Raw genomic sequence first — 9,544 nt, forward strand, 5'->3', positions numbered from 1 at the left:
CTATGTGGTTGTGTGTGTCAGTATGTATGTATGTGTTTGTTGTGTGTTGTGCTACAGTATATAGAGTATATCATTTTCTGTGTGCTGGCCATAAAATGGAGAGCTTCTATGCACCTAAAGGGTTTTCAGTGTGCTTGTGTGTGTATCTTGACATGTCTGTCTGACAACTCGTAGCAGAATATACACACCATGTCAATGTTGATGATGTTATTTGGTTAATTCCAAACTTGAATATTTTCTCCCAAAACAAAACTTTATAAATCAACTGTGAATAGGTCGGTGGGAAATGACATTCAGAGTGAGAGAAAGAGAGAGGGAGAAGGACAGATAAGTGGCTACGAACTGTGGGTAATTTTGAGCTCCTATAATGCAGCAATCACTGGTAGTCAGAAGGCACCTTGAATGCTTGGTGATTACCCTGCCGCTAATTGCATTCAATTTTGTCCGAAATGTGTGTGTGTGTGCCTGTGTGTGTGTGTAACGAGAACCCTAATCCCAGACGCTCTCAGACATTGTTTCCAGTGATGGTAAACAGTCTCTCCGTCTCTGACCTACTTCTTCCACTATGGAGACATCAGGGGTGCTAGAGGATCCAGGCAACTGGGACAGCCAACACGGGTGTCCTCTAGCTGTGGTCACCCCCCCCTGATGCTACTGAACCGCAAGAACTCACACTGATCACCCTACATCGATTCCCATAGGGCTGGTGACCACCAATGAGGAGACACTTCCTGGTGTTGTCAGGAAGTGAGGAGTGAATGATTTCTGATTTTCCACTCATTTATTTAAGGGAAACCGAAGCAAAAGAGCAAAACGCACACGAACAACACACACACACCTTATTCATAAAATAATGAGGATTGTTGAAGGTTCATCCTCAGAGTATTAAATAGACCTTTTCAAACACACATGCCATGTAAATGAACTCTCTCAGAGCACCATGGCTGTGTACACAGCGAGGAATGTGGAGTTCCCATTCATTCATCTCTTATTACTTATCCTGGGATGTGTCCAGTAGGAAGGAATATAGTACCGCGGATGCCAGGACATGATTTATGTGGCCACTGCTCCATTCTTGTCGGTGTGGGGAACAGGAATTCACTGCATACATGCATGCACACATATAGTTCTCGCACGCAAGCACAGACAACTACAAATACTCACACGCACGCGCGCGCGCACGCTCGACCTTCATCAGGGTGTGTCTTCCTGGAAGTGTTGGACCCTGCTGGGTCTACGTGTGTGTTGCCGGGTGAGGCCAGGCTCTTCATCAAGGCTGATCAGAGGGATGGTGGAGGCATGTGGACGTCTCCACTCAGCCCTGAGCCCCACTGCTGTATCCGCTCAGACGCTCACACTCCAATCAGCCTTTGATTACTGCACAGCACAAAGAACTGCAGTGGTCCCTTGCTGATGTGGGTGTGTATGTATGTGTGTGTGTGCATGTGTTTGTCTGCTTGTGAGAACGTTGCATGTGCGATTTGGAAATAGAATGACTGCCTTGCGGATGTTTGTGAGTGGGAGTGTGTATGTGCGTGTGTGAGTGTGTGTGTGTGGCTTCCTGACATCTCAGGGACAGCAGTGTTAATGGTTTTAGCGGGGCTGAGTCCTGACCTCTGACTTTACTGCTGCTGCTGTTCTCTCTCTCTCTCTCCTCTCTCTCTCTCTCTCTCTCCTCTCTCTCTCTCTCCTCTCTCTCTCTCATCTCTCTCTCTCTCTCTCTCTCTCTCTCTCTCTCTCTCTCTCTCTCTCTCTCTCCAAGCGGGCTGGCAAAAAAGTTCTGTCTGTCGGAGGGGACTAAGGGACAGAAATGATAAAGGAAAGTATTGATTTCTTTGATCTCTTGGGATGTAAAATCAGAAGAGAACACTTTGCCTTGCACTTTTACCTATTAGGAAATTACATTTCACAGAAGGGCTCTCAGTGGCCCCTTAAACCAGGATTTGAAAGAACGTCCTGTTTGAGTCCCTAAGCAGATGAGAGGCTGACACAGTAGTAATGCTAATGTCGCTAATGAGGGGTGTGTCACAGGAAGTGTGTCTGTTCCTGTCTCCTGGAATGATTCTCTACCACTGTTGTTAGACAAGAGAGAGCGCGTGTGTCTGTGTGTATGTGTGTGTGTTAGAATGTGTGTGTTTGTGTGTGTCAGTTGTCTCCCATGGGAGATTTGGTCAACCAGGGTGTTAAGTGCTCTCAGCTTTTCTCCCCCAGCAAGCACTGCTGCATGAGTCACTGACCTCCGAGGCAATGCACACACACACACGTAAACGCACACACAAACAAACACACACACACACACATTCCTTTTCTGTCCGAGGCTTTAGAGGACTGGAGGAAAGCACACAAACAAAGAAGCAGGATGATACACAGAGAGCTCTCTTGTTCTCTCTGTCAACCTCTCAACTTTTCCATCTGTCCTTCCACTCCTTTTTTCTCTCCCTCCATCAATCATATCGATCGTCCTCCGCTTGTACCTTCATCCGTTGAAAAAAGGGTATGAGAGGAACAGAAAACAAACTACGTGGGTGGTGAACTCCTCAAAGACACAAGCACAGCCTTCTGGAGGCTAATGCTACACTAGACCCTGAGAGGAATATCAATACAGGTTGAACTAATCCACTACCCAGCATGCCACCTACCTGGCAGCTGCCCTCGGGTGAGCATGGTTGTAATTTTGGAATGCCAGGCTCAAGGTTTCCCAGAATGCATCAATAAAGCCTGTCCAGCTGCTTATCAACAGAGACACAAGGATGTTTGGGTGAAGCTTCTTTCAGTGTGGTGATATGTAGGAAGCATCTGAGGTACACGCCATATTTGACTCAGTTCCCAGTTCTTGTGATGTTGAGGTTGTAAAGTCGTGCTATCCTACCATCCCACTGACTCAGGCGTTCCTTGGGCTCACCCTCCCCATTGTTATGAGAGCGGGGCTTGTGAAGGTTGTGTTGTTTCACCAGGAGACATGAGACCCTGCTGAACTCCAACATGTCTGCCTGATGACTCGGCAGTTCTGACTTCAGCTATCAGGTTCATCTCAGGAACGAGACGTTTCTCTGCCTTCTCTCTCTCCTTGTCTTTCTCTCTCTGTCTCCTTCCCTCTCTCTCTCTGTCTCTCTACCTTTCTGTCCTCTCGCTGCATGGCCGTGGCTGGACAGGAAGTTACCTTGTTGTTATCTGAAGCTGAAGGTCTTTCTCCTTGTTTCCAGTTTCCCTTCTTGGCAGGGAAAGCAGCTCCACTGTCTGGCTAGTCTCCCGTTCCAATGCCTGCCGTTCTCCTTTTGTCTCTCTCTCCCCATCTTCCCTCTTTCATTATTTCTCTCTCCCTCCCGTCTTACTAAATGATCTCTTGGATATATTCGCTTGGCTCCCTGCTCCCTCATCCCCCTGTTTCTCTTTCTCTCTCCCTCCCCCAGTGATAAATGGCAGTAATATCAGGCAGGCTGACATGGTGTTTTCCTAGAGCATGCTGTGAGGAAATGGGTAACTCTCAAGAACAATAGGCTCTGACTTAGTGGAGCATTTCAAACAGGAGGCACAATGCACTCAAAATGATGGCATTCAGAAGTGTGTGTCTGCTGTGCGTGCGGATCTGTCACAGAACACCACCCAAATGGTGGCAGGCTCACAGGAAGTGATGTCATTCAGAGGGGTACAGTAGATAGGTGATGTGGTGTGACTCCCTGTCTTAAAATATCCTATGTCTGGATTGGTCAACATGAGTCACCAGCTGTCACCAACATGAAGTATTTTCGCACCATTTCAAATATTAAAAACGAAAACTCATTCAGACATATCTGTTGAGAAAATTCAGCTATGTGCACAGACTTAAAGGGCAGAATCCTGACTTTCCTGAACTGTCTGCATAAAGCTGATAAAGCTATCCCGAATAAAGCTGAGCGCTATATTTGGGATATCCATGGTAACCAGCTGAGGTGCTCCATGTTGTGCCAGAAGGATAGGTCATCTGACGTTCTAGCTTGTATCATTGTATCATTCTAGCTTGTATCATAGCTTGCATGACACAAACACACACACTCACACACACACACACACACACACACACACACACACACACACACACACACACACACGCACACACACACACATGTAGGCACTCTCTTTCTCTCACACACACAGACGAATGTGGGGGTAGCAAGCTGACATATTGCACACATTGTGTGGACAAGGAAGCTAAAAACATCATGCCCATCATCATTTACAGATGAAGTTTTCTGCCACTCACTTTTTACTGGGTGGATTTATTAGCGTGGTCTTGGTGGTTAAGTGGCTTTCTTAAAGAGATTTGTAGGGAAAGACTTTTGTGTCACCACAAAAGCCCCTGAATTTCACTGTAGAAGCTCCCTCGGTCTGTGTTGCCCTGGACAGGGATTTTTCCCATGGCCGAGTTTCTCACTCATTAGAAGTATTCACTCCGCAAGGAAGGTTCTGCACTGACCTCCCTGTCAGGAGCACAGACTCAGGAGACCGGCCAGGCTGTTACTCTCTGTTAGTTCCAGTCGTTAGACAGAGAGTGAGAGCAGGAGGAGAGAAAGAGAGATAGAGAGAGGGGGGAGGGTGAGGGGGCTGGTGGAATGGAACACCTTTCATGAGAAGGTGAATGGATGTTATTCTGTGATGTTAAATGTGATTAGTAAGGAGGTTCCTCTCCTGGGCCCCACTAAGATCACTGCGTTATTAGTATGACTTTTAACCAGATTATTTAGAATCATTCACATAATTTTTTCAAATTTACAAACAAGATAAATGCTCAGGTTGATGAATATTGTGAAACAGCTGCAGCAGATGGTTGTGTCAGTCAGTTATTTGTTGAAGATGAAAAATACATGGTTGTGTGTGTGTGTGTGTGTGTCTGTGTGCGTAGCTGGAGCTTTACTACCCAGGGTGTAACCTAATCCCGGATGCAGAATGTGTTTCTCAGGTCAGATGGTAGTCAGAGTCATCACTCCCCATGATAGATAGAGGTTTAAATCTTACTGTTCCACTGTGAGGAGAGGAAGAAGGAAAATACATATAGGTGATAGAAACGGATAGGTTCTGAAGGGAGGGAAGCAGGAGGACAGCTCATCAGAATGCAAGAAATGTATTTGTCCTGAACCATCACTGTCTTTGAGTGTTCTCAACAGAGTGTGTGTGCGTGTGTGTGTGTGTGTGTGTGTGTCAGGGACAGGTCTTCCCTCAGTTAGGGACAGGAGGTCTTTCCTGACATACAGCAACATAACCAGGGCCAGATGTTTTTCCTGACCTTGCAACCTGACTAGTTAGACTATAGCCTTTAAGGGCTTTCACAATGTCACTCTGAACTCTGCATGTGTGTGTGTGCACTTTGTAGCTTCTAAGAACTCTCAGTCGTGTCTTTTCGGTGTCTCCCATGAAGACCCCCCCCCACACACACACATCTGATGTATCTGTGTGTGTGTGGGGGGGGGATAGGAAGTGTGTGTGAATGAGAGTGAGCTCCTCCCCAATATAGATTACAGATCCTTTTAAGGTTTTAATATAATGTCTTTGAGAGTGACGTAATGCTGGGGCCCCTCAACCTCTGGAACATCTGGTAGTGGTTCTTAGAGATGAGTTTGTGTGTACGAGAGTGCAAGAAAGCTAGAGACACACAGAGAGAGAGAGAGAAAGAGAGAGAGAGAGAGATGAAAAAGAGAGAGCGATAGATATTGAGTTTTTTGTTGTCTGTGACAAGAGCCCGAATCCTCGGTTATCTGTGACACTGTGAAGCTCTGAACAAAAGCTTTTGAGTCTCTCTGAGGAGGTGACTGACTGAGTCATCTCTCTCTCTCTATTTCTCTCACTGTCTCTCTCGCTCTCTCTTTCTCTTGGCATTGTAATTAGAGTGTCTTGCTTTGTGTGTGTCAGTGCATGTGACTTCATTTACTGCTGTGTGTTTTGATTGTTGCCAGATCTCAGCAATGAGTGAGCTGTACGACTGTCTGGCTGTGTGGCTGTATGACTATCAGACTATAGGACTGTAGGATGTTCTGACTGTCTGGCTGTGTGGGTTGGTGGTGCTTGTGTGGTGGGCGCCCACAGTCATTGCTGGTCCAGACTGGCTCTATCAGCCCTCCACAAACACACAGACTTGGGACATAACACCAACACTGCTGAGGAGAGGTATCAATCTCCTGTAAAAACCAGAGGAGTAGTATTGTCTGTATGTTGGGTGTGATGCATACAGGATGTCTCCAGTGGAAGCGAGGCTGGAAGTCTGAATAGGGTCACAGACGAGCTCGGTTGCTTCTGTTGTCGTCAGCTAACTCCTTTGAGTCCTTTTCCTTCTGTGTAAACTAGCACAGCACCTGTGGGCTGGTCTTGTTAAGCCATTTACACGCGCACACGCGCACACGCGCACATTCACATGCATATAAATACAAGCGCACACACAAACACACACTTCCTCCTATAAATGTGCACACATGCTTTGACTATTACAGCTGTTTGCTGAAGAGAAGCAGCTTTCTTCACTGGTGTACTGTGGTAGTTGCAGTAACGAGTGATCTCTCTACCATGTGAGACTTTTGCCCTGTATGTTTGTGTGTGCATGTTATTATATTGTGACGATCTCTTCTGTATGTATTTGTGTTACAGCATTGGGGTGGGATGTGTGTTTCGGAAATTCTACAATTATCTTGTTACAATGCTGTTGCAGTATCTAACCAGGGAGAGGCTCTGGGACTTTGAGTGTTGCTACACTCTTGAAAGAGGCTGATAACGCTTTTTTTATTTAGTTTATCAAGTTATCTCCTGAAAGAGAAATGCAGGACAGGGTCGTTCGTTTTCTTATCTTTATCCTGACTGTGTTCTCATGTTGAGTTTTATAAACATAATTTTGCTCTCCTCTCAGCCTGACCAACAGCTAGTTGGCAGGATTCTTCAGCAGCAGATGGTCTGCAGAATGGAGTCTTACATAAAAGGCAGCAGTTGCCACTTGCTGGGGCTTGAGTTTAGTCCAAGGCCTGATCTCATGAAATCAGTCTGATAATGGGCAGGGCTTGATCAGCATGTCTGTAATGGATTTAAATGAGTAGTCATTGCATTTGAGACGATCATGAATGAGACATGTCCCAATCCCAATCAGGCTGGCTGTACATGAACTGTGATGCTTCCTCTATTATGGGTACTAGATAGAGCGAACTGGAGAGCATGCGTCTGGGTTTCTGTCCCCTTACACCGTAGCTGTAACTTGACTCACAGTGTACAATTGACATCCATAGTTCTTTATACCTAAGGAAATGTTTTTTTCCCCCGTGTGTTCATCATGTTGAGAGAAGTGAGATTGTGTGTGTGTGTGTTTAAGTCAGGGGGGGGGGGGCTGGGGGGCAAGGAAGGTGATTGGCAGCTCTGCATGCTCCACTGATCAAATGCTCTGATTGACAAGCATGCAAATGCCAAAGAGCCTTGCTGGGCTGAATTGATTTTTCTGTGTGTGTGTGTGTGTGTCTGTGTGTAACTGCACGTTAATAGAGGTGTGAGAAGTGGCAGGTGAAGATGCCTTCTGTCAGCTGTCCAGAACATCCACATCTTCAGCAGGCGACTGTCTAGCCAGCCACTCTCTCACTTAACCTCTTTATGTCGCACGCAACCTCGCCTTCCTCCGAATCCACCATCCATTGTTTACAAGCTGCCCTATCACCATATTACAGTAATGTGTTCAGCCAGGAATCGAACCTGGGTTTCTTACATATTCAACTGACTTAACACTGGACCATAACAACAGTATGGACTGTAGTGTTCTGCAGGGCTTATCGTTCAGTGTTGGCTCTGAACCACCTCTGCTACATAATCCAGTCATCGTGCAGCACGTCCGGAGCCCTGGTCACCCTGCTGACAGCTGCTATTTTTACCTCCTGAGATTCATGACCTCACAGCCAATAATGGAGTTCCCTGGGGGTAGAGAGGGCAGTGCCGCCTCTGCCATATTCACTCCCCCGCCCCGCCCATCGGGTGGACAGGGCTGGCCGGATTAGCCCTCATGGGAGGGTCAGAGGCTAGGCCTGTGTGTGGGAGGTGACGGAGAGAGCCGACACTATTGGGACTGCATCACAGATCCATACTGGGGGGGGGGGGGGGGGGGGGGGAGAGGGCCTGGGGGAGCAGCAGGAATCAATCACAGTAGCCCCGCCTCCATCTCTAGCCCAGGTTTTCAAGACCTATTGCTTCACTACACCCCTCCACAGGTGCAGCCTTAGGACCAGGTCTCTGCCCCAGATCCAGTCTTAGCCCCAGATCTAGTCTAACTCCCAGATCTAGGTCCAGCCCCTGCCCTAGGTCCAGGTCCAGCTTTAGTTCAAACCTTCACACATCCCCCACAACCCTGACTCATTTTCTAGTGTTATATTGATTTATCATGAGTCATGAATCATAAATGTCACACATTTCTCGGAGTGTGAGGCAGATTACACTGTGTCATCGTGGAGTGTGTTGTTTGTGAAAACATGATGTAGTGTGTATGTGTGAATGAAACGGTTTTCAGCATGTGTTGTAGGAGGTACAGACCTACGTCTTTTTGTGTCTGCGCTGAACGCTTGTTGCTACGGCAACGGAACCGTGCCATGAAAGCTGCATGCATGTTCCAGTCTATGGATGATGTTATTCATCAGCTTGTGTGCGTGTCTGTGTGTGTGTGCGTGTCTGTGTGTGTGTGTGCGTGTCTGTGTGTGTGTGTGTGCGTGTGCCGAGGGCTAACTTGCTCACGGTGGCTGTGTCGCTCCCTTTTTTTGTCTCTCTGATCGTTACACACAGTGGCATCCTCTGCTCGTCTAAAAAAGCCAGCGATGTTGTGACCATTGTGCATGTCTGTGTTTGTGCCCTGTGCGTGTGATGGGTGTGTGTGTGTTGTGTACGCTGTGCCCTCTCAGCTCTAATACCCAGTGTGCCCCAGGCTGCTCTCCCTTAAGATTGAAACTGACAAGGGAATGAGCCAGCACAGCCTGAGTGTGTGAGTGTCTGTGTGTGAGTGTGTGAGTGTGTGTGTGAGTGTGTGTGTGTGTGTGTGTGTGTGTGCATGGTTGCCTATTACTCACTTGCGTGTGTATGATGGTGTTTACCAGTTTGAGACTCCCTGGTTTGAGTGCCACAGTCAGACTAGCTTGACGGACAGTCTCCAGCTCCGAAGACAGGACTCCCAGCTGCCTGCTGAAACCTTCTCTGTCACACCGGGACTCGGACCCTCTGGGGAGGAAGCAGGAGGCTAGGGTGGAGGAAGCAGGAGGCTAGGGTGGAGGAAGCAGGAGGCTAGGGTGGAGGAAGCAGGAGGCTAGGGTGAAGGAAGCAGGAGGCTAGGGTGGAGGAGGCAGGAGGCTAGGGTGGAGTAAACAGGAGGCTAGGGTGGAGGAGGCAGGAGGCTAGGGTGGATGAGGCAGGAGGCTAGGGTGGAGGAAGCAGGAGGCTAGGGTGGAGGAAGCAGGAGGCTAGGGTGGAGGAAGCAGGAAGCTAGGGTGGAGGAAGCAGGAGGCTAGGGTGGAGGAGGCAGGAGGCTAGGGTGGAGGAAGCCAACACTGAGACTGACAATGACATCTGG

This window comes from Osmerus eperlanus, unplaced genomic scaffold, assembly GCF_963692335.1.
Source record: "Osmerus eperlanus unplaced genomic scaffold, fOsmEpe2.1 SCAFFOLD_277, whole genome shotgun sequence".
Taxonomy (NCBI): domain Eukaryota; kingdom Metazoa; phylum Chordata; class Actinopteri; order Osmeriformes; family Osmeridae; genus Osmerus; species Osmerus eperlanus.